At 37.6% G+C, this 21535-nt stretch overlaps 2 pseudogenes; one reads left to right on the top strand and one right to left on the bottom strand.

The window, feature by feature from the left end:
• Positions 1-8575: 8575 nt before the first annotated feature.
• LOC118543453 (olfactory receptor 5W2-like) lies at positions 8576-9580 on the top strand (annotated as a pseudogene).
• A 4875-nt stretch (positions 9581-14455) lies between these two features.
• LOC144379507 (olfactory receptor 5I1-like) lies at positions 14456-15444 on the bottom strand (annotated as a pseudogene).
• Between the last annotated feature and the right edge of the window lie 6091 nt (positions 15445-21535).

Consider the following 21535-nt stretch of genomic DNA (forward strand, 5'->3'; position numbering starts at 1 on the left):
AAATTTATTTCCTGCCTTCAGAAAGACAAAGGCGGCTCAGAGTGTCTTTCTTGCACCTGCTATTCCTTAAGTAAATTTGATTTTAAATAATCAGTGGCCCGGGTGCGTGGGTGGGTCTGCTTGTTAAGCATCCAACCCTTGCTTTCCACTCAGGTCATGATATCAGGTTTAGGGGATCAAGCCCCAAGACGGCTCCATGCTCAGTAGGGAGTCTGCTTCTCTCCCTCTCCCTCTGCCCATACCCCCTCCACTCCCTTTGTGCACGCACACTCTCTCTCTAAGATAAACAAATAAATCTTTTTTTTAAGATTTTATTTATTTATTTGACAGAGAGAGACACAGCGAGAGAGGGAACACAAGCAGGGGGGAGTGGGAGAGGGAGAAGCAGGCTTCCCACTGAGCAGGGAACCTGATGCGGTACTCGATCCCAGGACCCTGGGATTATGACCCGAGCCGAAGGCAGGTGCTTAATGACTGAGCCACCCAGGCGTCCCTAAATAAATAAATCTTAAAAAAATAAAATAAAATAATCAATAGCCAAAGTGGTATATTTTGAGGTGGTGTATTCTGCTCCCCTGCAATGTCCAACAAGAGAAGGATAAAAGTGCAAAGTGGAGGGTCCTGGCAAAGTACATCCTTATGTTGAAATTCAACTCAGTCACTTCCACTTGGCTCTTCTTTCCTTCTTCTGCCTTCTCAGTTCTGGTTAAATGCTCATCTTTGTGGTTTATAAATAATACTCTCCTCAAGGCATCACTGTACCTATGGCTCAGTTGATTTGACCGTTGTCTCCAATATCAGACCATGAACATTCTTTGCTGCAGGTTGAGTATCAATTCTTATCAATCATTCTTATCAGTTCCTTTATCTTGTCTGGAACACAAAATGGAAAAACAAATAATAAAAACCACACACGTGATAACATTTTTGAATGTTCATTAGATATATGTCAAAACATAATTAAATGAGGGTATAATGTATGCCTTGTGTGGGTGTGTGTGAATAACTTTTAAGAAAATGCATAAAAATGATTGTGGATACTAAAGTAATAAACCTATAAAGATACTTATATTAATAACATGGGAAGTAAAAAAAAAAATTCGCCTGTGTACTTTCTGGATGTGCTCTTCTTCATTTGTCTCTGCTCAAGTTTTTTGTCAACCACTGGAAGCAGGCTTCTTGAGAAAGAGTGGACATGGTTGTGTGTTTGCAGGACCACGGAAGACTCAATGACATTCTTTTTTTTTTTTAAGATTTTATTTATTTATTTGAGATAGAGGTAGAATGAGAGAGAGAGCACAAGCAGGGGGAGCAGCAGGCAGAGGGAGAAGCAGGTTCTCCACCGAGCAGGGAGCCCAACGCGGGGATCGATCCCAGGACCCCGGGATCACAACCCGAGCTGAAGGCTGACGCTCAACCGACTGAGCCACCCAGGTGCCCTGACAAAATGACATTCTTAAGTATCTATTAGATTGTACCCCTTAAGTAATTATAATTGTCCTTGGTGAAATAATTTCAGAAGGAATTTCAGAAGCAAACCTCAAAAGTCTCCTCTGCTTTTGCAGGTGGTATTTGTGGGAAACTATGACAGATTGTGGGAAAAGTATGGCGGTGAAAAAAAAATCTATGGGGAAGGTGTTTTGGGGGAAAAATGTTTTAAGAGTCTCTACTTGTACCATATTTTCTTGCTAATCTTTCTTATGAGAAGCAACATAGCAAAAGCCATTTTTTGAAATGTATTAAAGTCTAAACAAAGCAGAGTCTCAGTGGATCAGAGGCTTCTAATTCAGAAGTTGTAAATATGCCATCATCCATCCATATGACATAGGACAGTAATATCATGTAAAGACTGATCTGATCTACATATTGGCCTCTTCAATCACATCTAATGAGTCTGAACTGACGAGAAGGAAATCATAAACCAATTAAATGAGATATCTTAAGCTCAATGAATGTATGTCTAAAAATGGAAGAAACCAATTTAATTAATTGTAGGCTTCATCTCCTTGAATTATGTAATTAGAGAGTAAAAAATTACTCACTAGGAATGTTGACTAGTAGACTCATGACTTAAATAGGAACTTGGGACAGATGGCCTGAACTAACCCTTCCATATGGGATTCTACAGAAATAGGAAAAATATTAAAAGACTTCTGTGTATTCTGGCTCATTTACCTCCTTCCTCACCAGTTGCCTTCTACTCTCTGTGTGGCTACATCACAAGGTTCTCACATAGCCACCAGGGACTAATGAGAGAATCATTATCCAGTATTATATTACAAATGACTATTGATATAATAGGCATGTTTCTGTATCTGGACTCCTTTCCTTCAGCCTTGCACTGGAATTCCTAAGGATAAAAATGACATAGTGATGGTAGATTTGGGCATTTGTACAACACAGTGAGCAGGTAGATGCATACTAGTGGTAGGCTGTCTAGCACCATGTGTTAGAATACAACAGTGGTAAAGCTCAATAACCCAGTAAGTGGGTGCTCCTGTGTGAAAGCCAGAGGTAGCAACTTTAAACCTCTTTGGACATTCCTTTCCAGAAATATGCTGTGAACCTGACATCGAATACAACTCGAAATCACTGTGGTGTTTAACAACTCGCTCTTCCTCACTAGACCTCACCCCCCACTCTGGAAAGAGGATTTCTCTCACTTCTAGTTCTTCTGCTGTGTAAACCTATCTGCACTATTGGAAATATTTTTTAAAAAGGTAAGTAAATAAACCAAACAAGTGGCTTTCTCTTCATACAAAAGAATGGCATTACGTCTCAAGGCTGATTTGACATGAATGGCAATGATATCGGCTAGAAAGTAGGAGCAGTAGAAGGCTGAGTCCTTGTAAACACAGCTTCTTTCCTGACCTCCTATTCCGCATTCAGGATCTAACAGACACTTCACAGAAATGGTGATACAACGTTATTAGTATTCAGGTAGATAAAAATTAAAACCTCAGTGCTGTACCTTGACCCACCTAAATAATGGCCAAAATGAAAATGATTCACGATCTTAACATCAAGTACTCGTGTGGATGTGAAACAATAATAGCTCTCAGACATCGACAACAGAGATCAGAACTGACGCACAACCTTGGAAAACTGTGTGGCAGGATCTACTACAGTTGGACCCAAAATTCTATCCCTACCTCTACATCCAATACAAATGAGTGACTATGGACATCCCAAGCTTGTACAAAAATGATCGTAGTAGCATTATTTAGAAATTGACAATAACATAGGGTATGTTTGTTCATTGGGATACCACACAGTGAAGAGAGTGAATAAACGATCACCAGGTGCAACAGCATAAGGGAATCATATACATAACAATGAGTGTAAGACATACAAGGTTACAGACCAAATGATTTCACTTCAATATATGAAAAAAAAATACTAAACTATCATATTGGACATCAATTGGTGTTAAGGCTCATAGACTCTGAATGCTGTTATGTTCGTGTTTCGGTCTAGGTTATGTGTGCAGGGATGTTTTTATTTCTGAAAAGTCACTAGCTATTTTTTTTAAATAATACACGTACACACAACTTCAAAATTCATTCTAAAATTAAAGATATTTATTACCAGATTATAGACAGCTGCAGAATTTCATATTGATTTTTAAAATCTCTAGCAGTTTATTTTATACGTTTTCAAGATATTTCTGTAAAATTAATAAAGCACGCAACTTTTAGAAAATATTTCATTAAATAATTGTCCTATATGTTACTAAAAATGGGTTGCTTGCTTATAGAATAGAGATGTTAGCAACCTACAACTCCTGATTTTCTTGTTTCCTTGTGATTGGAAGACTTAGTGAACTTGGTACTAGTATCCTGCACAGAACCTATTCATAACAGCCCATGACTCAGGGCCAGAAAACTACTATCTGAAGGAAGGTTTGTTTGTTTTTGTTGTTGTTGGTGGTGGTGGTGGTGGTTTGTTTTTGAGAGAGAGAGAGAGCATGCGAGAGAGGTGGGAGGCAGAGGGAGAGGGAGAGAGAGAATCTTAATCAGGCTCCATGCCCAACACAGGGCTCCAAGCGGGGCTTGATCTCACGACCCCAAGACCATGACCTGAGCCAAAATCAAGAGTCCGACGTTCAACTGACTGAGCCACCCAGGTGCCCCTGAATGAAGGAGTTTAAAAGTAGACAGTTCTTATGTAGTGATATATTTAGGGGCACTAGTGACACCAAGGGAGTTCTTTAGTTAAAGACTTTTTCCCAATTGTCTGTCTCTGACTTCTTAAATTTTACCTTTAGTCTTTCCCCTCATAATTAAAGACAGCTACTCTCTACTAACAAACAAATTCCTTTGGGAATTAATTTAGATTATCCAATTTTGTGCACTCTATTGCCAGACACACTCCAGATCTAATGGGGACTAGGATTAGACTATGTAGTCTGGAGGGGAGACCATGTTTATGAAGTTCAAGTCTGGCTCCCCTATGAACAGAGTGTAGCCTGAGGAGATTTGACTTCCCTGCAGAGAGACAGACAGACAGACCTGCGGGAAAAATGAGTATGGAAAGGAATCAGAAGAAGGTGACCGAGGATGGCTGCCCCTCCTCCAAATATGCATAAGAGAGGTAGAGAACAGTAGGAAAGCTCTGAGGTAACACAAATACATCATTTTCTTGAGTTCATCTGATGGTAAGGTATTGGCAATTATTTAGGAGCTTTGAGAGTTGTCTCAACAGTATTTCCCAGAGGAGTACATTCGGTATTTGGTATTTTGATTATCACACAAAGAATAACAATACATTTAGGAAAATGCATTAACAATTGTCACGAAAATCACTTTTCCAAAAATTAAAAAATATATTCATCTCATTGACTTTTGCTTGAAGGGTAATCTAGTTTTATAGAAAGTAAGGGGAAATTCTATAACAACAAAGACAAACAAGTGAAAAAAAAAAAAGTGCAAAACCTATGTTTCTGTTGACTCCAGGTGAGGTTTCAGGAGAAATACTTGAAGCATTAGATGCATAAACTGGTAGATGCCTTTTGCATCCTACTTTTTTGTTGTTTGTTTACACAAATTTTGCACTTACAAGTTTGTGGCAATTAAATTACCTGCTTCAAAATCTAATATATGTGATGTTTTTACATTTTTTGTAACATTAATCAAGAGTAGACATTTAAAGAATACATAGCAACCTATGCTTGTAGGTGCATAGCAATGATTCACAAACATGATAAACTATGACTCAGAAAACAGACAATACAGAGATTATTCCTCTGAATTGCCAGGTTGCACAAGTTCAAGGAAATAAAATTTCTTTTCTATTCGATTCATGGAATTGTGCAATGCAGGGGGCTTTCAAATCACTCTCCAACATTAATAATGTTCAAGTACCCAGCTAATTTAAGTAACTTGGGTTACTTACCATGTGGCAACACTTCTGCCCTCCATTATCCTTGGGATCTTACCTGGTGAAGTGGGACTAAACAGCCTCTCAGTTCTATTAGAAATCTGAGAAGTCTTTGGGAAATCTGTGAATTTTTGAATGTCACTTTAACACACACACTATCACATTCTACCAGAGGATTTAGAGTGCTAGTTTTTTAAGACAAAATTTGTTTCACTACACTATATTCAGGAATCTATTGTGAATAATTTCTGTAGATTCAGTGAGACTCTAGAACTTTACTTATTACCTCTCAGTTTCAATTTCTGTATCATGTTATGAAGTGGTTAGAGACCAGTTAGGACATGTGATACATATGAAATACATCATAATATGTGCCTATAATTAGATAACATAAAACATCTGACTATGGTAAAAAGGTCAAAATTGCCTTTATTTAAGGTCAATCTCTGTGCTCTTAAAAACCATTTATAGAATTTATTTTTAAAAAATATATGGATATGGTGGCATCTGGGTGGCTCAGTAGGTTAAGCATCTGCCTTTGGCTCAGGTCATGATCCCGGCGTCCTGGGATCGAGCCCCGCATCAGGCTCCCTGCTCAGCTGGAGCCTCCTTCTCCTTCTCCCTCTGGCCCTCCCCACTGCTCCTGCAAGCGCTCTCCCTCTCTCTTAAATAAATAAAGAAAATCTTAAAAAAATAAAAAATAAAAATATATGGATATGATAAATTATATTTGTATACTTTTACTCATATCAAAGTTTTTATGATATGTAGAGTTGTATATAAATCAAGTGGTCGGGGTGCCTGAGTCGCTCAGTTGTTAAGTGTCTGCCTTCGGCTCAGGTCATGATCCCAGGGTCCTGGGATCGAGGCCCGCATCGGGCTCCCTGCTCAGCGGGAAGCCTGCTTCTCCCTCTCCCACTCCCCCTGCTTGTGTTCCCGCTCTCGCTGTGTCTCTCTCTGTCAAATAAATAAATAAAATCTTAAAAAAAATTAAAAAAAAATAGATCAAGTGGTCATTTAGCAGAGGACAGATAGAATAAATTAATGTACATTAATACAATGGAATGCATGGCCTGTATTCATCATACTTATTTATATATATAATGTTTATATCATGACATCACTTATTTAAAAATTAAAAATTCAGTAGACAACAAAATATAGTTATCAATAGGCAATGTGATATCAGTCAGTGGTTTTTTGCTGTTTCTACAGAAATCTTTACGTGGTGAATGTGTTTAATGGGAACGAGTTTGTGTATCTGTGTAAGTACCTGGGCGTGAATAGGTGTGTATTTGTTTTGTAAATTATGAAATTATCACAAAAATCAATTCTAGGGGAGTAGAGGGATTGGAGAATTAGAAATAAGGAATGCTTGTTGAATGGGGTCATTTTGCTATCCTAAAATAGGTATAATTTTGGGTGGTAAGGTAGAGAGGGACACAAATTTTTTTAATGGTCTGTATTTCTTGTTCAATCACCTTACCCCTACGAAATATCAGAAAATAAACCACCACAGTATAAGGTATCTCGCTTATTCCTGTGAGACTAAGTGTTGAGCACCCAGGGACCAGACTCAGAGATGACTATATAATCCAGGTCAATCAGGAGACAATGCTGAAGCCTCCTGCAGAAAGAACTGCATGGAAAGGAGGTCAGTAATTCTGGGGCAGGTACTAACAATTTTTGCTGTTTTTCTGATTTTACTATAAATTTTTGTGTTTTTCTAATCCTTTTTTAACTGAAAACATGATATAAAACCAAAGAAGTGTATATGTTATGCAAACTTTCATTTCAATTTCTTTTATCGATCTACTTATTTAAAATAAATATACACATAGAAAGCAGGGAAAACAAAGAAAGCAAGTATAGATTGCACAGATGTCACTTTTTTTATTGTTTTTCATGTCTTACTTGTATTTTTATATATTCTTTAAAAATTCATTAAGGAAGCATTTTTTTTTTTTTAAGATGTGTCTACAGGGAGTGATATTTAAATGAGTTTAAGCCAAGGGTTTGGAGACCTGCACATTGATCACTAGATCATTATTCAGACTTTTTTTTATCTCTTCTTCATCTAACTTCATCTTCACTTTTCCTAAATTCTCACAAACAGAGGTGGACTTGTATGAGATTACATACAATATAATTGATTTGGGTAAGATAAAACAGTGGAACATAAAAATCAATTGACCTCTCAACCACCATTTTTTTAAAGCAAAAGGAGGCAGATTTCAGAGATATTTAAAGGTAAAAGGGATAAAATAAGACAATATTAAAAAGTCTAGGGAAGTTGGGAAAGGTACAGTTCAGACTTTAATCTCTCTGGGGTGTAGGATTGTGGACATGAGTATTTTTAACATCCCTCTTACAGATCTGAATTATTGGTGAATAGACCATGAAAATTCTAGTAAATTGGGGCAGAGAGACTCACACAGTAAACCACACTCCCTCGTTTGCTGCTCTGTCCCCTGCTACCAGAATCTCTATGATTAGAGCCCAAATGTTCTTCATAATCTCCCGTGAGTAACAGCAACTGTCAGAAGGGAGCCTGGTTAGCCCTGGCATTTTCCTGTCTGTTCAATTTAGAGTATTGCTCACGGATACCATCCACCGTGTTCTTCAGCAACCACACCCTCCCTTCTCCAGTGGATCCTGAATCTCATACTGGCTCTATCCCTTGTTTATTGAGACTGGAAAGGACATGCGGTGACTGCCTGGGGAAGTAGAAGCATGTCGTATAAAGGAATATATTCATTACTTGTGCCTAGGAAAAGGGGAAAAGATGGTGGCATTACTTGTGCCTCTCAGTTATGCTTCTCTATTACAGAATATAACAATATTTCTACTAGACATAAAAAAAAAAATACCTTGCTGAACACGTGGTTATCTGCCCAAATAATTGTAAGAACTATTGCCTCAAACAATGAGGAGATTAATTTCCTTATAGAAGAAACAATTAGCAAAACTTATCATAAATACAACATATGTTGGTATGCAAATAGCATGCTTTAATTTGAATAAAAGTGTGCTACAAATTCTGTACAGTGCTGTACGAATGTAGGCAATATAATTATCAAATCATTCATATTGATTTCTATATATTTCCAGGACAGTCTGCTTCACCTAAATAGTCCTGACATTGCTTGTCTCTCTTCCTAAATACAGAAAAATAAGACCAGCAGTTTACCTGCTAAAATGGTAAGATGATGCTAATCCTGGCTCTGTGTCCATCTCTCACAAGCAGGGATTCCCAGATCTGAGCGATGGCGGTTGAGAACTGCACTGTGATTACTGACTTCATGCTCCTAGGACTCTCTGGCAGGAAAGATGTTCAGCAGGGACTCTGTGCTCTTTTTGCTAGTTTATGGCATAACCGTGATTGCCAATCTAGGGATGATCCTGCTGATCAAGCTGGACTCCAGGCTCCACACGCCCATGTATTATTTCCTGAGCAATCTGACTTTCTGTGATATCTGCTACTCCTTCACTGTCTCTCCCAAGATGCTGGCTGACTTCTTGTCTGAACAAAAGAGGATTCCATATAATTTATGTGCAATTCAGATGTATTATTTCGGGGTCTTTGCAGATGTGGAATGTCTCATGTTGGCTGTCATGGCTTATGACAGGTATGTAGCCATTTTAACCCACCTCTTTATACAATCGTCATGTCCAGGAAAATCTGCATCCAGCTCATGTCCCTTCCTACTTTGTGGGCCTAGTGGATTCGGCAATCCACACCTGCGGCACATTTCGATTGTCATTCTGCAATTCCAATATCATCAGTCACTTTTTCTGTGACATCCCACCCTTGCTAGCCCTCTCATCTTCAGATACATCCATCAATGAGATAGTGATGTTCACTTTTGTTGGTTGTGTGGTGGGGTGCAGCATCATCACCGTCCTCCTCTCCTACAGCTACATCATAACTACCATCCTTAGAATGAACTCAGCTGAGGGGAGACGCAAAGCCTTCTCTGCATGCACCTCCCACTTAACCACAGTGGCTATATTTCATAGCACACTCCTGTTCATGTATTTCCGACCCAGCTCCAGTTACTCCATGGACACAGACGAAATGTCCTCTGTCTTCTACACGGTGGTCATTCCTATGTTAAACCCACTCATCTACAGCTTAAGGAATAAGGATGTGAAAGGTGCCCTGAGAAAAGCAATCAGCACTAAATTATGTTCTGGGTGAAGTTGTATTTTTCACCCAATGGTATTTATTCAAAGATTCTTGTAAATTGAAGCTGAGGTCCTTTGACATACATTCCTATAGTCTCACCAACACAACTTTCTAGATCTTTCCTATTATTTATCATTATACTAAATTGAGTGTGGGAAGAGTCATTATTGATCTTGGTCTTCTGTTCAAACAAAGGAAGAGTAATACTAGGTTCAATTCCTGGTTTGCAAAAAGGATCTTTTCATACTTGGCTTCTCTGTTCAAAGTTCCACGAATGCAATGCCCTTTCCAGTATTGTTCGCTAATATTTCTACTTTATTATTTACAAAGCTCAGGTCCAAATGTCATTTAAAACATTTGTTAAATAAATGCGTGAGTGTCCCCTGCGAAACTGATGCAAAGGAGCCTTTGCAAATTCACACACACACACACACACACACACACTCATGCACTCTCACACAAACACACACACATACACAAACACACTCACACAGAAACTTGTTTTTTAAATATCATTCTAGTATGTTCATCTTGGATTAAATCTTCCTGCATATCTTTTCTTTTGGCCTAGGCTTAAATAACCATCAGGGACAGGGAGGGATCATTTGCAGTAAAGATCTTTATGGACCATGTACTCCTCATCATTCTGGCCCAGTTATATCAGCAGACATCCTCAGGATCAATTGTTCTAGATTCATACTCCATCTCAGAGTGCACATCAGCCTGTGGATTTCCCTTCCTGCCCTCACTCTGGAGAACAGATATGGTGCTGTTGACAACTGTATAGAAGCTGCACAAAGGAAAGTTGAAGATAAAGGACCCGCACCTTTTCCAAAGGCCACTGGAAAGACGACTCAGTCTCATTGATGTGTTCATAGCATTACACTAATAATTTTTTTTAAAATCCCTAATTGATACAGTTTAAATTGAAAGGAAGATTTATTTTGTTTCCTGAGATTAAGAATTCCTCATATCAGTGAGATCATATGATACATGTCTTTCTCTGATTGACTTATTTCACTCAGCATAATACTGAGGGTTGCTGGAGTGGTGGGGGGTGGGAGGGATGGGGTGGCTGGGTGATAGACACTGCATAGGGTATGTGCTATGGTGAGCGCTGTGAATTGTGCAAGACTTTTGAATCACAGACCTATACCTCTGAAACAAATAATACATTATATGTTAAAAAAAAAAAAAGATGATAGTAGGAAGGGAAAAATGAAGGGGGGGAATCGGAGGGGGAGATGAACGGTGAGAGACTATGGACTCTGAGAAACAAACTGAGGGTTCTAGAGGGGAGGGGGTTGAGGGATGGGTTAGCCTGGTGATGGGTATTAAAGAGGGCACGTACTGAATGGAGCACTGGGTGTTATACGCAAACAATGAATCATGGAACACTACAGCACAAACTAATGATGTAATGTATGGTGATTAACATAACATAATAAAAAAACTAATGATGTAATGTATGGTGATTAACATAACATAATAAAATTTTAAAAAAAGAAAGGAGGATTTATTAACTTAATAATATGTTCAATAAAAAAACAAAGTAATATTTACATAGAATTCTATTTGTAATAATTGGATCTCTGTGCATCTGTGAAATGAACACAATTTTAATAATGGCCATTGCTGAGTAGCTGATGTTAAGTAATCTTGTATCTTTCCCATAAACTTAATTAATTGCATGTGTTGTTTGCACTGTCATCACTAAGAATTAATCCATTTATGAAAAACATAACAAGAGGTTTTCAAGAGTATTCTTTTTATTTTAGGTCATTGTCAAGAAGGGAACATAAAGGCATTTTTTTTCTGTTTCCAGGAGGAGAGAGCAATGGTGGTAAAAGGTTTTTCATTTAAATCTTCTTCCAGATTTTTATGTTTTCCTTTAGTGTATAAAATGGGCTAAGTGTACCTCAATATATCATAAGAATTAAATAACATATCTAAAAGATGCAATTTTCAGCAAGTTATTAGTCTTTCATTACTGATTGAAGAGTTTTAAGACAAATCAAATATTTCATTATCTATTGAATATTTTACTTTACAATCTCAAATAATTTATTTGTTGTTCATAGAATATATCATTTATCAGCACCTCTCCATCACTGTCCAAATCCCTTCGCATCACAATGTACTTTATTGAAATTGTATTAAATATATTCCTATCTGTAAAGATTAAACCTTTTCACGTTATACAAAATTGAATTCACTACCCAGCTTTTATATATGTGTAAAAATAATAGATATTTATTTTTTTCTTCTTTATCTTTTCTTTTAAAGATTTTAATTTAGTAGCCTTTACACATGATCAGGAAACCAGGTTTTTGTTTTTGTTTTTGTTTTTGTTTATGCTTTATTTTCATTTTAAAAAATGGTAAAGATGAGAGAGGGTTTAAGATAAGAACTGGAATTCAGAAGAAGACAGACCTAGTTCACATCTCTATACTATCATTTACTTGTTAGCTGTGTGACTGTAGATTACTAGTCTTGTTTACACTCAGTGTCCTCATCTCTTTAACATAGCTTTAGTATATATATATTATAAAGACATAGATATTTTTATAATCAGGCATATATCTATTTTCCTGAGGATGATAATGGAGTTTCTAAGATCATTCAGAGCCTCCTAACTCCCTCTCAGGAACTAAACTCTGGTGCTGAAAGAAAACATGGCATCATTCATGGCATCCTGTCATGAAATGGTGTCTCCAGGATCCATCCTTATCCACTTTAGAGCCTGCTCACCCAGTCATTCAGATTCTAGTTGTACCTCGTAGCCTCAGGTCCTCTTTGGAGCTCTCTGCCCAGCCACCTTGGGACTTGTTTTTCCTGATGCTTCCTTTACTCCTGGTTGGAGCTGAGCAAAAATTTCTTCACAGCTACCCATGCTGGCCACACCATTCTCAAGTCCAAGCCAGATGTCTGAAACAGTAGTTCTGATCTTAGTCTCAGACCTCACATTGCCAAGAAATGAGTTCAGATAATTAATCCCAGAGTACCTCATTTTATGTTATCCTGTGTGACCCTATCCCAAGGGCCACAGCTGAAATAAGATGTTGTTGGAGGAGGTAGGTCATGGAGAGGATGTGATCAATGGTTGACCTGTGAGCTGGACCCAAGGAATCAGAGGATCCTCACCCCTCCCCTGTCCTTGGAATGTACATTCTGCCCACCAATCCCACAGTTTGAACTGTTCCAAACACATAGCCTTGAGAGATCAATGTGGTGTTGAGACCACCTGGATGGTATACATGACTGAACCCAGTTAAGGCCTCTGTATAAACTTTTAAGATTCTGGAGGGCAGAAGTGGAGATCTGCTTATTGTGTGGCTGCCCAAGTTCATTACACCTGCCACCTACCAATCTGGAGTGGTCTGCCTCTTTCTTCCATCTCTCCATACCCTCTGTGGGGTTTCTGAACCAACATACACTTAACAACAAAGGAACAAATATCCATCTGTTGTGATGAACCCATACACTGTAGTAGACATTTTCTGCTCAGTATTTAGGATGAAACACTTGTTTCTCATTGGCATCAAGCTACCATTCCACTCTTCCCTATTGACAGCCCACATTGACCAGAGCCTTAACTCACCACTGAGCTGTATGGACAAAAACCTATTTTTGAAGATAGTTTCCACTGCAGTGAATAGAACTGTGATTTTGGTTTATAACCCAGCCTGCATTTTCACTGTCAGATGGCTTTTTTGTCTAATTTACCTTCTCCCACTATTCAACCTCACCTTTGGTTTAACGCTTTCCTTAGGCTTTTTGCCACACTTTGTCTATGGGTCATGTTCCAGTAGCCCACCTAACTGTGATCCCACCATTTGTTCGCTTCTGATTCCATCTCTTGCTGTCAGAGGATAGCTTCTCCCAGAAAGTTCAGCTGTTTGCTTACCAGTCAAGAGATTTCAGACTGAACCTATCCTTGGGGAAAGAGTTTATGAGCCAGACTTTAATTTTGGTGATATTTGCAAATTGTTTTTTAATAAGTCACCATACTTGACAATATTTTGCAATAGTCACATATGTATACAGTACCCTTCTAGAGAAGGAAACAAAAAAAAACTGCAAGGGAAAAAGTTATAGGTATGTAATCTAAATTAAAAACAATCAATAGCAAATATACTCATGTTTATTTCATAAAAATTTACTCAGGATCTACACTGGAGAAAATATGTGATAAGCAAAGCATCAAATAAGGGACAATAATTAATGATCAGTCTAGTAGAGGGATAAAACACAGATACAAACAACTACAAGATTAGATAGAAAATTCTAAGAGTTTTAAAAGAAGCACACTTAAGATTCTAGTGAGGCTTAGGATGTGACTTACCATCTATAATTGAAGGGGGTATCAAAAAAATCATATAGGAGTTAAAATTTGAGGAAGTTTTTTTTAGAGAGAGTATAATTAAGCAAGTAAGCTACAATGCACACATATTTACATGGAAATAAAATTAATTGAGAAATGGTCTCAGTAAATTGCATTTATTTTCTTTCACAAAAAGAGGTTTGTGATATTTTAATGGCTTATCCAATATTGAAAATAATCGCAATAAATTTAGGATGGGAGAGACAAGGGGTAAGAATATGGAATATAGAACATTATGCAAAGGGTAAATCTACTCCTGAAATATATATTAAAAATGTCAACTTTAAAATAATAAAGAGATAGACATAATATAAGTAATGTGACAGGACCTGGTTCTTATGTTAGGCTTGGGCCCTAATCTGTAGTTGAGACATCATTACCCACGGATTTGGGGAACGTCCATATTAAACTGACTTTCTCAATAATTAGAACCAAAGGTCAAAGAACAGACACTGTTGAAAAGTTGTCAGGCTCAGTTTCATTCTTCCTTAAGAAAACAATTTTCAACTGATCATTTTCCTAAAGGCATTTTTGACATCTTTGTTCCTTAGACTGTAAATTAGGGGATTCAACATAGGTATAATCAATGTGTAGAACACAGAGGTCACTTTGTCAGTATCCAGTGAATGACCAGTGCTGGGGCACAAATAAATAAAAAATGAGGGTACTATGGTAGATTGTGACTACAGTCAGATGGGAGGCACAAGTGGAAAACCCTTTTCTTCTTCCTTCAGCAGAACTTGTTTTAAGAATAGCTGCTATGATGCAGACATAAGAGAGAAGGACTGTTAGAAGACAGATAGCTTCCACCAAACCAGCAAAGACTACCAGAATAATGTCATGCATGTAAGTATCAGTGCAGGACAAAGAGAAAAGCGGGGAGATATCACAGAAGAAATGGTTAATCTCTTTGGAGCAGAAAGACAGATGGAAGGTATTAGTAGTGTGAATAATTGAGCTCATGGTACCTCCCAAAAATGCTCCAATGGCAAGCTGGCAGCAAACCCTTTTGGACATAATAACCTTATAAAGCAGTGGGTTGCAGATTGCTATGTATCGGTCATAAACCATGGCAGCCAAGAGGAAAGATTCCGTGTCAACCAAAGAGCAGAAAAAATATAACTGCAGCACAGCCCTTGTAAGAAATGGTCTTTTTATCGGAAACCAAGTCCACAAGTAATTTGGGGGCAATGACAGAAGAGTAGCATACATTTATGAATGACAATATACAGAGGAAAAAGTACGTCGGGGTGTGCAAGTGGGAACAGGTTGTGATTAATAACATCATCCCAAGGTTCCCCATGAGGGTAACAGAGTAGATAAAAAGAAACACAGCCAAAAGAATCCTCCAAAGTTCTGGATGGTCACTAAACCCCAAGAGAAAGAACTCTGTCTTCACAGTACGGTTCTCGAACTTCATTATCTGAAGTGCCCCTGGACTTCTGAAGTTGTGGCACAGTAATGATGGCAATATTAATAACAACCTCAGCATTCACTAAAATATAAGAAATAAAACAGTGAAAATAAATACAAGAGGAATTCTAAATCCACTAGGACATCCTGGTAACACCTAGGCATATCTACAGCTAGTGTAGTATTATGCATTTCAAATTTTCAGATTTTCAATTTTTTAAAAGATTTTATTTATTTGACAGAGAGAGAGAGAGATTGTGAGAGAGAAAATGAGCAGCAGGAAGAGACAAAGGGAGAGGGAAAAGCAGGCTCCCCATTGGGCAGGGAACCCAATGCAGGGCTCAGTCCTAGGACCCTGGGGATCACGACCTGAACCAAAGGCAGATGCTCAACTGACTGAGTCACCCAGGACCCCCGGTTTTTCAAATTTTTATTAAATTGACAATGTATCGCTTCTATTACTTAAAGCTATTGTTTTCCATATTTAGGAGCACCACCATCAAATCAGTTGAACCCCACTTTCTTCAACTTCCTCATCTTCCACCAATGTCAAGTAATAGTGGTTAACCACGTGGTTATATAACAAACTGAAGAAATAGCCTCTGTCCCCGTTTGTGTTGTTTTTATTTTCACAACAGACAGCATTGCTGTTCCAGGTGAAGCCCCATATAGGTAGAGGAGCAGAAGTTCTATGTTTCTCACCTTGAGATGTGGCTTCACCTCTGAGGAACAAAAGAATTCCTAAGAGTTGTTTGAAATGCACTGATCAAATAGAAAGAAGAAAGGTTCTGCATTAGTTATAAAAGTCACTGAATCCCAGCTCTGTCGCTCAGAAGTGGTGAGATCTTGCTCAAGCCAATGAACCACAGAGTTTCAGTCCATCGTCTATGAGAGTGATAGTACCTTTCCCATCAAATCGTAAGTGTTAAATGAATGTCCTTCTACAGATTCAACCATCTCACCATCTTGTTCCTTTGTGGTTCTAAAACTGGCAGCATAGCAATTCTGAATCAATCCAGACATCTGTTTTAGTTTTCTGGAATTCAATCTATGGAATACAACTAGAGAAATCCTCATGCCCATAAATGTGTTAAATTCAATCCAGGCACTGAGAGGATGATATCCAGGAATGTTTCCATGCCCTCTGCAGTGAAAAATTGTAAAAGATGTTGGAAAAAACCTCACCTACCCAGTTCTCTACCTTTCTGCCTTTCATCATCCTTGCTCTAGTTTAGAAATCTGTTGGACAACCAATAGCAACACTAGTGGTACTTGCCTACAGATATACACATTTTGTCCAGTGTAAAGACAATCGATTTCCCTCCCTCCTGTGGAAAAAGCCAGTTTTGTATCTATTTGTATATTTATTTGTGAATTCTTGATCTATAATTCTTTGCATTATCTTCTATAATAGTTGGAACAGTTGAATGAATGAATGAATGAATGAATGAAGTAAAATCACTGACATGGTTTCATCTTATATTTGTATAAAAGTTAGACATATATATGTGTATATATGATTGAATAAATTGTTCTTTACTATTGCATATCACACACAACTATTTTCCTCCTTTAATCACTATTGTAAACCTTCATAATTCTTAGGTCTCATTCTATGACCTTCTCACTGCCAGAAAATGATTTCTGTCTTATAGACAAAAATATCGGATAGCAAATAAGTATGTGTTCACCTTTCTCATCAAGTCATCATATAAGCATTTGGGTTCATCAATGACCTCCTCTCTCCCTTCCTTTCCATGCTTCTCCTCTATGAGGTTAATCCCTTCAATTGTGTACCCAATTCTGACTACCTGCACAAATTAATATATTTATACTATTACTACTAATGTTTCCTTCATAAACTTGCAGCACATACCATTGAAGTCAATCTCATCTTTAAAAATATTACTCTGTATCTATTTCCATTTATTTTCTTTTCTTTTATTCCAATATTTTCTTACAGACATCTACACTCGTTTCCACTTTCTCACTTCAGCCCACTGGGATAGGATTTTTATCCCAACAGCTTAAAACCCTTTTTGTTTCAATCCCAAACTACACCCTAACTGTCAAATCCAAGGATTTTTGATAGGTAATGAACTTTATTTCTCTACTCCATGTGAGAGCTTTGACCTCTCCCTTCTTTTTAAAACCCCTTCTCTTTTGGCTTCTATATACCTCTCTTGATTTCAGTACTAATCTCAATATGCCCCTACTCAGCCCCCTTCATACATGGTGGCACTTTCCTAGGGCTTCATTCTCAACCTACTTCTCTCCTCACATGCACACTCTCCCTACATTATTCTGTGCCTTTTCTTACAATACCAAGTATACAGTGATAATTTCCACGTACCCATTCCAAAAGCACCTGTCCAACTCAAAGTGAGCTATCAAATAGGCATGTGTACATTTCAGCATGCTTAAAACAAAATTTAATTACTATCACTTCCTACAACTTATGCCTATCCTATGATCCCTGTCTTGGTATACATCTCCACCACCTCCATTGCTAGTCCAAATAAGAAACCTCCTTTAGCTCAAAACTGAATAGAGCCATTGATTCAATCTGTGAAATGTGGCAAATATCGAATGTCTCCTTGTCATCACTGATATTCCATTATTTAATGTCACCCCTCATTTTCCTCAACTTGAACCTCTTAATTGGCTTCATTCTCTCCAGTCAATTCCCATCCTACTTCCAAACATGATCCAAAATGTATCCATAAACCACTGTAAGAGTTACCTGTATAAAATAGATTTTGAATTGTGTTGCCTTCTTCTTAAACCCTGAAATTATTCCCTGTTCCCTACAAGCTCAGCATTTAAATACACTCAGTTTTCACATATATTCCCATTTTTATCTCCTATACTCCATCTCACTCCAAACACTTTGCCTTAAAAAAAGTGTTAATTGGAGAAAGAAGCATCTCAGATCTACTAGTCAACTCTTTGAAACACTCCTTTCCTGAAATATATATGGCATCCTCCTTAGAAAATATCAACTGTCATTGAGTGACAGCCCATCTGTTCCTGTCTATGAATATAGAGCAAGATTGTCGATCGACCTAAAAGTGGAACAATGGCCACTGCTATGAAGGCAAATGAAAAAAAATTATACCAGTGGCTAGAAAGGCAAAGGTGGATGAAAATGCCTCTTTTTTGTGTCATTCACTCTTTTGGAAATTATGAAAAACAACTATCAAAAGGTAGGCATGAAAGAAAGAGGCTCCTCTTTAGGGACAATGTTTAAATAAGCTTGGGGTCTGAGCCATGGAGAACAACCACTCCTTTGCTGAAGTTATTTTCTACCAAATCCTTTATTTCTAATCACAGAAGTAGAGGTACTGAAGAAATCCATTTATATAGAGAATATTTACTTGTAATAATCTTTCAAGGATGTTATATGCTTTAAGACCATAAAAGACTTCCAGGATTGAAAAATGAAATATGAAAGTCAGTGGAACAATAGAAGAGGAAAGGAATACAAGATAAAAAATTAAGAAGAGTCCAAAGAGGAGCCAAATAATCTGTTCTTCTATGCAACTGGCAGGTGAGAACGAAAATGAACTCTAAAACAATTCAGCAAAATTACCTCTTCCTGTAGTCAGTTCTCTATAGTGAGCCTTAGTTTCTACCTTTGTAAACCATTTTTTCTGTTCCCTCAAAGCCACTCCCTTAACCCTACCCCAGTCCTGTTACCTGTGTATTGATAGCTGTTCGTATCAACACATAACCATAGAATAGACTAAATAATATGGTATACAAATTGGGTGAGTCTTAATTTATATCTCAGTCTGGTTAACTTTAAAAAAATTAATAGGCAATGAGCACTGTGTTTATAGTTAGATTTCTAATCAGAGTCCAATAATACTGAAGATTGTCTTAAGAATATCTCCATTAAATGTGCTTTTATGTTGGTGGTGGTGTGTTTGTTGGAAATGCCTTGAGAATTAAAACCTGTGTTATGCTAGGCATATGTATTCTCAAAACATCAGTTTCTTGCATGTAAAAAATGATTATAAGATGAGCACTTAAAATCCTGTTCAACTCTGATATCCCAGGATTATGTGAAGAGCACTTACCAGGTCTCTTTCATTTACCTTCTTATGACCCTGTTATTAACAGTTCATTTTTCACTGAAAAATCAGTGTTGACAGTTAAATATTTTAAAAAATTGACCCATTGCAACATTTTCCATAATCCATTCAGGCAGTCCTTTTGTTTTCATAGAAGAAATGTGTGCCTCCCTTAGGAAGGTAGTGGTTCCTCAGGATAATGCAAGACCTTTTATATTTTGCCTCAAGTCTTTTGAGGTTAGCTTTCGGATCTCACTTAGGATCCTAGGAACTCACAGTCTGATATGCAAATCCCAGTGGGAAAAGATATGTGAGCAATTAAACAGTTCTACTGAGGAACTGATTAAACACAAAATAAAATGATGAAATGTGTTTTTCTACATCTTGAGGATGTCTCAAAGAAAAATATATTTTTTAGTTCTGAAATGGTAGATTATTATATATAAAATTAGATTATATTATTTGCTGACTAAATTGATTTAACCAGCTTAGAGCAATTTATCAAACAACTATCAGAGTATTATCTTATGTAGTAAGATAGTAAAATAAACTAGAAAGAAGCAAAAATATATCTATCTGGCTGTTGAGAATTAGAAGACCTTGAAAGTTAAATGTCAGTGGAAAACCAATTATGAATGAAGTTAATGACTCTGATATGTGCTATGTGTGCATCTATTGTAAGTGGAATTCTGACCATCCAAGGACAGAATAGATCAGAGAATATTTCTTTAATGAATACATCTATTCGGCGCAACTGGCTGGCTCAGTTGAAGAGCATGCAACTCTTGATCTCACGGTCATGAGTTCAAGCCCCACGTTGGGAGTAGAGTTTCCTTAAATAAATGAACTTAAAAAAATACATCTACTCTGTGAATATGTATGCCAGGTGACAAAACAGAAAAGAGAATAACTTGCACTACACATTTAAGAACTTTGTCAATGCACACCTGGCTGGCTCAGTCAATTAAGTGTCTGCCTCTGGCTCAGGCCATGATCTTAGGGTCCCGGGATTGAGCCCCACTTCGGGGTTCCTGCTCAGCGAGCAGTCTGCTTCTTCCTCTCCCTCTGCCACTCCCCCTGCTTCTGCTCACTCTTTCTCTCTCTCTCAAATAAAGTCTTAAAAAAAAAAAAAGAATTTTGTCAAGTACAGAATAGTGAATGAGAGATGGTGAAAGAAACAACATAAGCAATTGCATAAGTATTGGAAAGTGTGTGGCATGACTGTTGACCTGAAAATGAGATTTCGAGACAATGTGTTGCTTCATGAAAAGAGATAATGCTAGGGGTGTGTGTGTGTGTGTGTGTGTGTGTGTGTGTGACCAAGAGTGCCGAGGTGGAGAAACTCTGTTCTAGTTGGAGGACCAAAGGAGAAAGATGTTTCTATCACCTTCATCTTAAAATCCAAAGTCTCGTGGGTGATGTGGGAAATTTACTCCATTTAGAACATCTGAAAAGCAACACAGAGCCATATTTTCATCATACGCATAACATTATTCTATTCGTCATTATTTATTCATTTATTAAAAGAAATAATGGGGGCGCCTGGGTGGCTCAGTTGGTTAAGCGACTGCCTTCGGCTCAGTTCATGATCCTGGAGTCCCGGGATCGAGTCCCGCATCGGGCTCCCTGCTCAGCGGGGAGTCTGCTTCTCCCTCTGACCCTCCCCCTTCTCATGCTCTATCTCATTCTCTCTCTCAAATAAATAAATAAAATCTTAAAAAAAAAAAAAAGAAAGAATGAGTAGCTGTCTTTGCTGGAATATTTCTAAATAACTCTTGCCCTCAAAGATGTCTTTTTAAGAAACATTAGGAAGTATGAATTTTATAAGCCAGGTTTTTGCAGGTATTTTTGTTATTATGTTTAAGTTCAGTGATAACTCTGAGACTGGCCGCTTATCCCCAGTTCATATTTAAGAGACTCGAGGTTAAGCAACTTTAACTATCTTCCTCAAAATCACTCTTCAGGGTCTGAAACTAGACCAGTTCTTTAAGAGTCCAATGCCCATCATACTTCACTAAAGCAACAAGGACCTATGTTACTTTAAATAACCCATCCCAATAAAGATATAAACAATAACTAATATAAAATGAAATC

The sequence above is a fragment of the Halichoerus grypus genome, chromosome 11 (genome assembly GCF_964656455.1).
Source record: "Halichoerus grypus chromosome 11, mHalGry1.hap1.1, whole genome shotgun sequence".
NCBI lineage: Eukaryota > Metazoa > Chordata > Mammalia > Carnivora > Phocidae > Halichoerus > Halichoerus grypus.